Source organism: Lissotriton vulgaris, chromosome 7 (genome assembly GCF_964263255.1).
Source record: "Lissotriton vulgaris chromosome 7, aLisVul1.2, whole genome shotgun sequence".
Classification (NCBI taxonomy): Eukaryota; Metazoa; Chordata; class Amphibia; order Caudata; family Salamandridae; genus Lissotriton; species Lissotriton vulgaris.
Genome location: NC_141695.1, coordinates 1497081989 through 1497094159, shown reverse-complemented (window position 1 = coordinate 1497094159; position 12171 = coordinate 1497081989). Strand labels below are relative to the sequence as shown.

At 45.0% G+C, this 12171-nt stretch overlaps 1 protein-coding gene across 4 annotated transcripts in view; it reads right to left on the bottom strand.

The window, feature by feature from the left end:
• LOC147705867 (protein MTSS 1-like) overlaps positions 1-12171 on the bottom strand; it is a 377494-nt gene that overhangs the window by 22554 nt on the left and 342769 nt on the right. The gene's annotated exons all lie outside the window — the stretch shown is intronic.

The following is a 12171-nucleotide window of genomic DNA, read 5'->3' as shown; positions in this document are numbered from 1 at the left end:
TCCAGGACTCCTCTGGACACTGAGGCAGCACTTGCGTAACGGTTTCCCACACAGAGCGGGAATAAAGGTCCAATAGACATGCAGTGTTTAACGACCGCAGTCCCATGTAGGCGGAAGAAAAAAATGTCTTTCCAAGATGATCTAGCTTCTTGGATTCCCTATCTGGTGGAGCGTTAGGGAATGCGCTCTTGGAGGTAGAGGCTTGGACCACCAAGCTCTCAGGAGTGTGATGTTGGGAGAGGAAAGTAGGGTCGCCCGGGGTCGGGCGGTGGCGCCGAGCAATCATCTCATCCACGGGAGCTCCCGTGTTGGGCCTGACCAGGTGCCCAAAAGGATGTCAGAAAGGGCTTCATTGAACAGCAGCAGAGGCTCCGAAGAGCTTGCTTGCGGTTGAAGCACCTGTCAGGAGTCCTGTCTGCCACAGTAGGAAGCTCGAGGTGAAGAGCCTCAGCCACCCTATGCAACACCACTGCATAGGAAGCTCCCTCCTCCGCAGCCACAGTATGAGGAGATAACATGCCAAGTTCTGGGGAGGGATCAACACCACTGGCATCCCCAGGGTCTCTCTCCAGTCTGGATCATAATCCAACTGGTCATTCAGAGGGTCACCTGACCCCTCCCAGTCTTTCTCCTCGTCCTCTGGGTGCCAATCTGGCCTGAAAGGGTCCCCAGGAAAGAACAGGGCCCAAAGACACCACTTGGCGCCGGATCCGGCATCTGGCAACGCATGTCCGGCTCCCTGTTCACATTAGGATGGAGGCCAGGGTGTCTACGCCGGCTGGGGGCTCAACCAGCATCGGGTGCGGTGCCGGAGGGAGCCGCGACGGTGGAGGTGTAATGAGGTCAACCAGCGCCGATCTGGATCCAGGCCAGCAGGTAAGTCCTAGGACCCCCAACCGAGTACGCGGGGTCCGAAGGCGCGCCAACGGAGACGGGTTGCCCAAAGATGGCATGCATCACCTCATAAAACTGACAAAGCTGGGCAGGGGTAACTCCGGGAAAGGAGGGAAACTTGGAGTCAGCCCTTTAGGCTCCGCACGCGGAGCCACTAGAGGGGCACCACCCGCATCCCTCGTGACATCAGCTGACCGACAGGGAGAAGTCGAAGAGCGACAATGCTTCTTCAACTTCTTCTTGTGCGAAGACTTGGATGACGAGTGGTGATGGCTCTGTGACCAGTCCCTCGACTGCCCTCGCGACCGGGACCTCGAGCGGCGTGGAGCCAACTACCTGCGCTCAAGAAGCGTTTGGGACTGCTCCAGCAAAGACTTCGGAGACATGGTCCGGCAGTCAGAGCTCGACTTGGGTTTGTGGTCACGCTCCAGGCAAAAGAGGCACACGCGGTTCGGATCCGTCACCGACATCAGTTGACTACAGGAACCACAAGCCTTGAAGCCGAGCATCACTACGTGCACCAGGAGTCGGTAGGACTCAAAAAGACGTTGACAAAAGATGCTCAAAAAGTTCAGTCAAAAAGTCACTGGAGGTACCGTTCTCTACGAATCTGCGCTGGCTGGCACGGAAAAAGAAAGAACTGACAGCGCGCGAGGATAGCTACCGCAATGTCATTCCGGCGACCATGACGCCAATGATGGACGTAGAGCTGACCGATGCCACCTGCCGACGTGCAGAGGAACTGCTGACGAAAAACTTTTCGGATCCAGTCTGACACCTTGCTCAACACAGCTGAAGGCATCTAACAAACACTCTGCTAGTTCTGTCTTAGATATGATGTTGGCTAGATTCAGCTGTTCAAAAGTAAAAATAAAAAAAATGAAAAAAATGTGTTTTTACTAATACTAACAGAGCGAGTACAATCAACATAATACGCGGTGGCCCTTGGCAGTGCTTTCCCAGCTCCCGACTGTGGGGCAAAAGCCATAACTTTATGGACTGGTTGCCTTGAAATCCAGATACAACTTTTGAAAAAAACAATGAGGTGTGTCCAGCACAACTGTCTATGTGTACTTTATTTAAGTGTTTCTTGGCTGAGAAAGCCTAAAGCTCACTAACTCTCCCAAAAAAGGTAATAACCATAAACAGTTCATTTTAGAGAGAAACTGCAGTGGACACGAGCACAGTGGCTAAAAATTACCAGGGTTAATATGAAGGACTTTAAGGGAATATAGTCAACAGACCTGAACAGGAATACACTTCTATCCTCTTTAAACCCCAACAATCACTACAATGACCCTCTCCCTTCAAACTGCCTAGCCACTGCCTCTCAGGCTACCATCCCATCTTGGAGGGCAATAATCAACGCCTCTCGCTTACAGGGATCGATACCTGACTCTCTCAAAGCCTGCCAGCTTGTCCCAATTTAAAAAAAACTATGCTAGATCCTGCTTCTCCTGACAACTACAGACCTATCTCTAACATCCCACTCCTAGCTAAAGTGCTGGAAAATGTATACAACAGCAGTTGAGCCATCACGTCACCAACTTCCACCTACTAGACGACTTGCAATCCAGATTCAGACCCGGGCACAGCACGGAAACCACACTCCTCTACATCGTGGATGATGCCCTTCAAGCCCTTAACCAAGGCAAAACCGGCCTCCTGCGCCTCCTGGACCTATCCTCGGCCTTTGACACGGTTAACCACGAAATTCTCCTTAATCGCCTCAATCTTAGGATGGGCCTAGATGGCTCTGTTCTGACTTGGTTTAGGTCCTTCCTCCAGAATCACTCACAGAGAGTCCTGATTAACGGTAACCTGTTCGCTTCCCCTCCGATCACAGTAGGAGTCCCTCAAGGATCAACCATTGTCCCCTACCCTCTTCAATCTTTACCTTGAACTGCTCTCAGAGGTGCTGCGCACCGCCAATATCTCCGACAACATGTATGCCGGCAACACACAGCTCTACATCAAAATCTCTTCTCCAGAGGACATTCGATACCTGAATGAGTCCCTGAAGTTGACTGTTCACTGGCTCACATCTAACCAGCTTAAACTCAACGCTAAAAAAACGGAGTTCCTCTTAATTGCACCACCTAACGCCAATACAGACATTCAAGAACGGATCAAGGCTATCACAGAGCTAAACTGCTCTTCTACCATTGTGGACTCTGCTAAATCCCTTGAAATTACCTTCAACAGCAATCTGAACATGTGTGGCCATATCAACACGATGGCCAAAACTACCAGATTTCACTTGAACAACCTAAGAAACCTAACACCATTCCTCGACACCCCAGATCTAAAATCGGCAACTCAGGCTCTAGTCATCTCTAGGCTAAAATATGGTGGCTCCACCCTCGCAGCCTTACCCAAGAGCTCTCTGGCACCCTTGAAAGCCTGCCTCAACGCCGCCGCCAGACTTCTAACTGGCTCTAAGAAGTTTGACCATATCTCACCTCACCTTAAAGCTCTGAACAGGCTTCCTCTTGAGGCCAGAATCCAATTCAAGCTGGCTTGCGTCACCCACAAGGCTCTCTATTCCAAGTCCCCTGCTTTTCTCGTCCTGAAACATGTGATATCTGGAGGAGACAGAAACTCCTGCTCCGCCAGAGACCTTTTGCTCTAACCTGCACGCTTCAGGAAAAAAAGAACATACAATCAGGCCTTCTCTGGGGCCACCCAAGAATATGGAACTCACTCCCACCCGCCATCAGAAGAATACCGTCTCTAGCTCACTTATAAGAAAGAGGCCAAAACTGTCCTAATGGGCAAATTCCTCTCCTAACGCTCATGTTACAATCACCCCCGTAACCTGGCTTCACCTATCATTATGGCATTATCCCGGGGCTTTTTCTCCTTATGATACCCACCGGACACTTCTGAACAAACCCCCCGGGTGTTGAGACTGCTTCTCTAGCTTAATGTATCAATTTGTTCCTACCCCAAAATGTATCCGGATATCATGATTGTTTGTTCTACCATATGCTGTATCCCTATCCTGTCCCTATCCCTTCGACTTTTTTCCTCCCTATGTCCTTGTATCCCACCTGTTACTACTGTAAAGCGCTCCGATACCCTCACCGGTCTGGTTTGCGCTCTATAAAACACTAAATAAATAAATAAATATTAAAAACTAAATTACTGTGACTTTCCAGACACACGTTTTACATGTCTTTACAACCTATGGAAGTTCATTAATGAAGGAATGCTTAATGTAAATATATTTTAATGGAGACTGAAATCATTTTCTATGAATATCAAAGCTCCTTCACATTCAAGACCCAGCTTGCTCACGAGTGCTTTATCACAGGACCAGGTGCTAATTTGTTAAGCAATACACACTTCCTGAATGACTTTGGCATGGTTTGGATGCCCCTGGTGCCTCATCAAGCACATATAATCTCAAATGATGGGGCAGGTTTCTATGTATCTAGTTGAATACATAGCAGTCATCATAGGCTGAGAAAGAAAGCAACACCATCTAATTTGCCGGCAGTCATTTAGAGCCAGAGGAATCCTTTGCTTGCTCAAACCAGTGTTAAGTGGAGTCCTACCTGGCTGCTAATATGACCTCTCTACAGTATATAGAGAAATTCAGATGCAATATGCAAATTCCGATGGAAACAGGCCTCAAGATTCAACACGTGTTTAAGAAACTTACTTTGCCTCTTAGAACAGCAAAAGGACTCAAATCTGAGCAAGAGTGGCTGAGATGCTGCTTGAGCACTGGAGTACTAAGGAACCAAAGACCTAACAAATGTGCAACCATTATCAAGCCATATGTCGATCAGTGAAAAAAGTATTGAAACAGTGACAGAAACGACCGTCTGCAGATGTAGAAAATCCCCCTCTTGAATGATGCTTTATGTGGCCTTGATAAATGTAATAACATAAATCCTTCAGCCCACAATTAGCAGCCTTTCCACAAAACCACCTAGAAATTCAAGTCTGCCTATGAGAGAGAGAGTAGGAATTCCTCGGTCCCATAGGAGTCTCTTCGCCAATGTGTACCTACATTGGGGTCTCCTTTCCTTTTACTGAAGTGTTTCAAACTCCGAAATGTTTTGCATACAGTTACAATGTTTGCACTCAAACATGTAAAAAAATAATATATGTAACTACAAATTTTGATTGCTACATGGTACCAGGAAATGTTTAAGGAAAAGTAAATGAATAATACATTTAATAACTGTTGACTGATAAAGGGTCATGTTCTTTGTCAGAAGAAATGTGGAGTGTTATTGAAATTCATTAAGATTAATGTAAGAAGGTGGAACAGCAAGAAACTCTGGACCAACAATGTCCTAAACGGCAAAGGACGTTTTACCCTATCACAAACTTGATGTTTGTAATCCCACGAGAAGGATCTAAAGAGAAATGGATGAGTTTCACTGAACTTTAAGCAGAAAATGTTAATGCTCCTCTGAGTTGCACCTACTTGCTAGCTAAGATGCACCACCACTGGAAAAGAACTGCGATGAAGAGGATTGTAGCTGCATTCAAATACTATGCGAAAATGCATTTCATGATAGTAGCTGCCATATATATCAAGTTTTGAGGTACAGTTCTTTGTGTTGTAGTGCTAAACCTTACATGCTGAAGGCCCTCTGGGAGAAGCCAATCTCTGAGTAATGAGGTGAGAACTTGAAAGCATCCACCTTGCTTTGTTGCCGCCAATAGTATTTTAATGAACGCTACCCTGTCATTACGCTCACTCGCCTTCCATCATTGCCGCCATGAAACCAACTAGTTCTCGCCTCTACCCTCTTGGGATGATAACTGTGTTTAAGACGCAGGAAAAGGGCCTCAGGGGTCATATTAATTTTTTTTTTTTAATGGCAGCGGCCATTTTTTTGCATTGATACACTGGGAGTACCACAAGATTGTAGCAAAATACTGATTAAAAAATATATAAATATTGTCACCAGGGGGTCCCTCTGGGATGCCCCCGAAAAGCCTAGGTGCACAGGGTATCCCTAGCCTGCCCCCTTATATTAATTTTTTAAAAACATTTTTTGGGCAGGGGACAAAGTCCCTGGAGTCCTGTAATAGCCACAGCAACATTGTTGTTCATGTTGTGACCAGCAAATCGAAGCGAGTGGTCCAGCGAAACCCCCACATAACGCGGGAGAGAGATTGTCCAAAGGGAAAAAGAGGCAATCAGAATGCTCCATTTTTGGAAGTTGAGCATTGGCGCGGGGGGGGGGGGGGGGGGGGGGGTCTCACAAGAGTCCGCAAACCCAACTGACCAGTTATTTTAAAAAAATGTAACCTTAATTTCCCCACACTACCAAAGAGATTGTCACCAAATTACAAAAGGCATGCTTTCTGGACCTAGATCTAGCGTTCAGCCAAATTTAGTGTAATAAAATTTAGCAGCTTTTGCAGTATCGCGTTCCAAGAAAGGATATGGAAAGTGCATGGTGAAATTTGGTTTTGGGAACCCATTTATTCCCGGGCCCGGCTTCATGGATCACCTTTGCACCTTCAATGAAGAAGCTAAAGTGGATGAGCCTTTTTTTTCTAAAGATTCGTCAAGTTATTAGCAAACCACAAAATGCTTTTCCTAGGGAAATGCAGACCTAACTAGAACTACCCAGTGGCAACCACAACTGGGTAATATCTATTTATTTATCTATCTTTTCTTGATTTAACCCCACGGTGTCGCTTGGACCCGGCAGCTGGATACAGCAGCCAGATTACTTTGCTACCTGTCTGCAGCTTCCCTCGCATCCCATTTTTTTATTTATTTGGGCTTATCCTCTGAGGGCTTGGCAGCTGCACATTGCCACTCGGCAACTTGCTTTCTTATTTTAGTGTTCACATGCATTTTCTTCTTGTGTATCGATTTAAAATTGCTACTGGCCAGCTTGGACTGTTCAAGTCAATAGGCCTCGCCTTTTTTTGGCTTTTTGCAGATGTTGAACAGCATCTGCAAAAATTACTTTGCTGTATGACCAATGCTAAAATGCACTGGCAAAAATATATTTTTTTAAAGTGTATGAAACACACGGGTGCATGCGTCATCATGCATGAGCGCATACTAATTACGGCATGAGATGCGGTCTAACAGCCAGAGCTGCTGACTTGGGACCTGGGGAACTAGGTTTGAGTCCCAGCCTCAGTTAACCACATGGCTGCTGCGGGGATTTTTGCGCTGTGCTGGTCATTCATATTTTACATGTTTCATGACGAGCTCAGCTCGTCATCAGCACACGACACCCGTGGGTGATGACGAGCTGAGCTCGTCATCAGCATCGAAAGGGTTAAACAGCTTTTGAGCCTGGGCAGATCATTTAATTATCCCAAGCCTAAAAAAACTGTGTAATGTAATCTGATGTTCATGTAAAGCGCTCCAAAATCCTAGGGCCAAGATCGCACCATATAAAACTGCAAAAATAAATATGTGCTGTGTTGCTACTGAGGCCAAAGACTCATCTGGAATCAAAAAGCCAATTTGCTTTTTGACTGGATGCCAGGTCTTTTGAATCAAGACAGGAGTGTGGCACATAGTGCAAACTAATAGGACCAAAGGTGTCATATTCAATCAAAGGTGACAGGTTCAGTTACCACCCTGAGTCATCATAGGCGAATCACCAGTTCAAGCACCCTTAGCTAACCAATCACTGGGGAGTCAAAAAAAGGCTTTCCTGCAGCTAAGCCCTCCTCCTTATGTTTTCCTCAAAGGAGCACCATCGATCTGCATTAAATAGGATGCATTTGCAGCCAACCATTCTTTAATGCAAAGACATGATGTAAAGCATGACTAACACACAACTGTAACAGTAATACAGTACTTTTGTGAAGCAAGGGTAGTTATTAACTGTTGCAAGGAAAACTGAAAGGGGATGATGAATGTAAAAGAGACCGGGGGAAGGAGGGGAATGGGGATATTTCAACGAGATCCGTATAAGGGGGTATGTATGTGAACAGTACCAGGTAGGTCATCAGCACTCTTCGGAACTTCTAATAGCCATAATATTTTAGTATTGCAAGAGGGATTTTTGATTTTGGTAGGTTTGGCTGTTTGAGCCGTCTCCACCTACTTACAGCTGGGGATGTGCAGCTTCTATACTGAATGGCATGGTACGGATTATAGCGTCTTCCCCGACCAGGGTACCCGCCCAGGACTATGCCACACATGGAGCTTAGTTTTACTCTTTTTTATTTGGCTGCGTGTAACTGCGAACTCCACATTCTAAACATTCCTTTAATGCATTTAGCTCTAACACTTACATCACAGACTATGGAGTCCCTCAGGAGCCAAAAGGGTTCCATAATCATATTTAACTCCCAATACACTACATCTCCCCCTCGGTTAAATAAAAAAACGACAATGTTTTACAAAATATATAGATAGATATTATTAAACAATTAAATCTCTTCAATCAATCATTTTGGTGCCTTAATGGTTCAACCTGATCTTGTTCGCTGCAACTGCGAACTGTCATCCCTAATGTTCAGGATCTACATCAGCGGTGTAGAGGTAACAGCATTCACTGATGGTTCAGACCCAGTCTCTCCTTCAACAGTTAGATCTAATTAATGATTAAAGGCCTAAAGTGAGAAGAGTCTCCGGTAATAGACTTCCCTAGGTCGAAGGCATTCACCATGTGTCCCTTGCTGAACACCAATTGAAAAGTTTCTGCATCAAATGGAGAATCAGATTTTCTTCTACACATCGGTCATGCGAGCACTCTACCTGCCTTCCTAAAGATAATGTTCTTCACACGTAGTCTTTCGTCAGCATATGTTTTCATTTTTCATTTGTTCACCAAGTCTTTCTCATGAGTTGCTTTCTCATTTCTCTTTCTCTGATTGGTCCATTGAGGCAACATGGTGTTCACTTCTCTCTCGAACATCAATGCGGAGGACTTTTACCTGTGGTCGAGTGGGGTGTCTAGCGATAAGCTCTCAAGGTAGAATTCAACACAGATTTAAAATCAAGTTTCTTAAGATTAGCACACTGCAATACTTTCTTTAGTGTACTCAAAAACCGCCCAACAAGTCGGTTGGCCTGCAGCAAAAAAGGTGAGTTCTTCTGGAGCTTTAGATATTAAAAGCTCCAAGAAATCTTAAAACTCTCGACTATTGAAAGGAATGCATTGTCAAACTTCACCATGGATGGGACACCCCATGTCAAAAAGATGCCTTCTAGTCATTCAAAGACTCAATCTTATGTAGTAGATGAAAGGTCTTCAATTAATTGAAATAGTGAATACCCATCGATAATCAGCAGCAGGTGAACTCCATTGTCGAGTGGACCGAAAAAGACAATAGGTGACTGGATGGCCACGAATTGTCTGAAACTCAATTCAGAAAAAACTGAAGTGGTCATCTTCGGTCACCTCTCCCCGGGCTTGTCACCTGTCTGGTGGCCACCATCTTTCGGTCCCCCGCCGAGTCCAGCTAGCAAAGTGAGAAATCTAGGCGTCATCTTCGATGCTGGCCTCAATTTTATGGGACATGCGAATAAAACTGCGGCTTCAGCTCATATGAAATTGAGAATGATTAGGAAAATACTACCTTTCCTACCGAACACGGCCGGGAAAACACTGGTCAGCTCACTAGTCCTGTCCTCCTTGGACTATTGTAACGCTCTATTCTTAAATGCCCAAGTCCGAGTGACAAATAAGATGCAGTCAATCCAAAATGCAGCCGCACGAATGCTGGCTGGGATCCCCAAGTTCGCACCAGTTACAAACATCATTAGGGATCTCCATTGGCTCCCGATACGCAGCCGTATCAAATTCAAATCGCTGTGTATTGTTTACAAGTCACTCAATAATCAAGGTCCCCACTTTCTCAAACAGAATCTTCTCCATCATGTCCCAACCCGATCTCTTCGTTCCTCTATTCAGAGCTTCTTGGCTGTGCCTTGCACTAGAACAGTCACCTGGGGCGACAGGCGTTTCCTGGTTGCCGCCCCTAGACTCTGGAACACCCTTCCTGCACATATCCGAGCAAGTCCCTCCCTGTTCACATTCCGCAAACAGCTAAAGACGTGGTTATTTGACCAATAGCCTTGTATATCTTCTTTACCCCAGTTGCTGATCCATCCCTTAACTAGCGCCGAGACGCCCACGGGTATTCGCCGCGCTCTACAAATGTCAATAAATAAATAAAAAAATAAATAAAGCCAATGGCTATTCTCTCCCATACATGCTTTGGGAGTCCTGATATTCTCAAGGTATAGGGGGTAGTTTTTGCAGAAAGGCAGTAGATGACGGGCCTTTAATTCCTTTACAGCCCTGTAGCCAAGATAAGGAAATCAGTCACAGCCTCAGAGAGCTCTTTTGTGGCAACGATTCCAACATGTCCTTCATGGGCCACTTCAATTACCATCATATCTCATACTTCCCAGAATCAGAATTCTCAACCCTTGCAGGATACTCGTTCCGGAGTTATAACTCAGAAACGAGTATCCTACAAAGGTCGAGAATTCTGATTGCAGTTTAATATCGTGCAATCTTGGCCCTATGGTTCTGGAGCACTTTACACATTTTATTTGGGGTTGGGAAGATTAAGTGATTTGCCGTGAATCACATGAAATTCACCCTTTACAATTTTGAATTTTTGATATTCACAATCTTTTAAGTACTCTCGTGCATGAGCTCCAATCTAGGGTGTTTGAAATTTAGATTTTGCCATAAAGTGTTGAGAAATGTCTTCCATGCAAAGCTGATCAACCTATCAAGAAAAGTATTTGCAGAAATTCTGTTTCCAGTGCCAGCTGCTGTCCAGGGTGCTTTTTCTTGTTTCTTGTGTTTGGCTACAGTTCAGTCCTCGTTACATCACCCAATTCAACCTTCTTCACTGTTACGCTTTCACCCTTGCACGCCTTTATTGCTGTAAGCACAGGTTTGAGAAGAGCGCCACATGTTTTGTTGTGATTTCCACTAGAGCCTGAATGGCACCTTGAGTTAAATCCACTGGGAGGAGCCCGGCCAGATGATTTATCTGCGGTGTCATGTTTGATGATCTCCATGGGCTGCGCAGCTCGTATAGGGAACGTCATAATTATAATTATTGATTATACTCCAAAACACTGTCCTATGCTCATTTGCAGCTGATGTTATGGAACCCCAAGGAAATACGAATATGCGACTAGACACAGTGTCTGCAGAGCTTCCTAGCCACATATCATGGGGCCGGAGGGGTGGGGGGAGCTGTTAGGGACATCTACAGGCACTCTCAAGGAGCGTTGTAAAATGCAAATGATAGAAAACCGCCACAATCGGGCGGAAAAATGTATCTTAACCCCAGCACCAGTAGATTAATCAACCTAATCAAAAAGATGGTGTCAGTACTTGGTTCATGCTCCAAGGAAGGGTGAACTGGACATAGAAGGTATGAACTGGCCATTCAGGAGCAAGCAAATAAGAGTACCAATCAGGCCAAGGAATGGTAAGTAGTGGGAGGGCTGCAAGCCCCTTGTTATATACGATATCTCTTGCGAGCGAGAGTGCAGGCACTGTCGCCAGTGAGACTAAAAAATGACAGGCCGCTGGTGCATCACGTCTGAAAAAGCATGCTCAAGTGCAGTAGCTATCTTGAAACAGTGAAAAAATATTTTTCCACCTTTCCAAGATGTCCGTCATTCATGTGCTGCATACAACCTGATGCACCAGTGTCCAGTTTGCTAGTCTTATTGTACTGGTCCAATGTAGCCAACATCCATTTCACAATAGTGAAATAAAAATATATGTATATGAATGGGAGCATCAGTGCAAAAAATAAACAAAAATAAAACATGAGTTTGCAAAGCCATTGGTCAGTATCTAGCTTTTAATGGCGACTTCTTTGCTTCGCCATTACTTTCTAGCCACAGTTGTTTATTTTCATCTTGCGACATCATCTAATGCGAATTTCAATGGTGAGGGGGGAATGTTCCCTAATGCATAAAATAACATATGTAGGAGAAGTGGCAATGAGGTCACCATCATTCAGCTAACAGCAAGTGATTCAAACCTATTTTCTATTTGCCACCTTTTAAAGGAAAAAAAGGCCAAGTCCTCAGCCTGCCATCTTTTTCAGGCTGTTTCTAAACCAATCTTCACCAATTTAAGACCGAGCCTGATGTCTGCTCCTGCGCATGTTTTACTCCATCATGGGATTTAAGTCTAATCCTTAAAAATAGTGCCGTGGTCACATGCAACGCTTAAATATCCCTAGTTTGAAAACTACACACCAGAGTGTTTCTAAACATGCTTCTATAACACTATTTAAGGAATACTTGTCTGGCCTGGTCGCTCACATTATTATGATGAG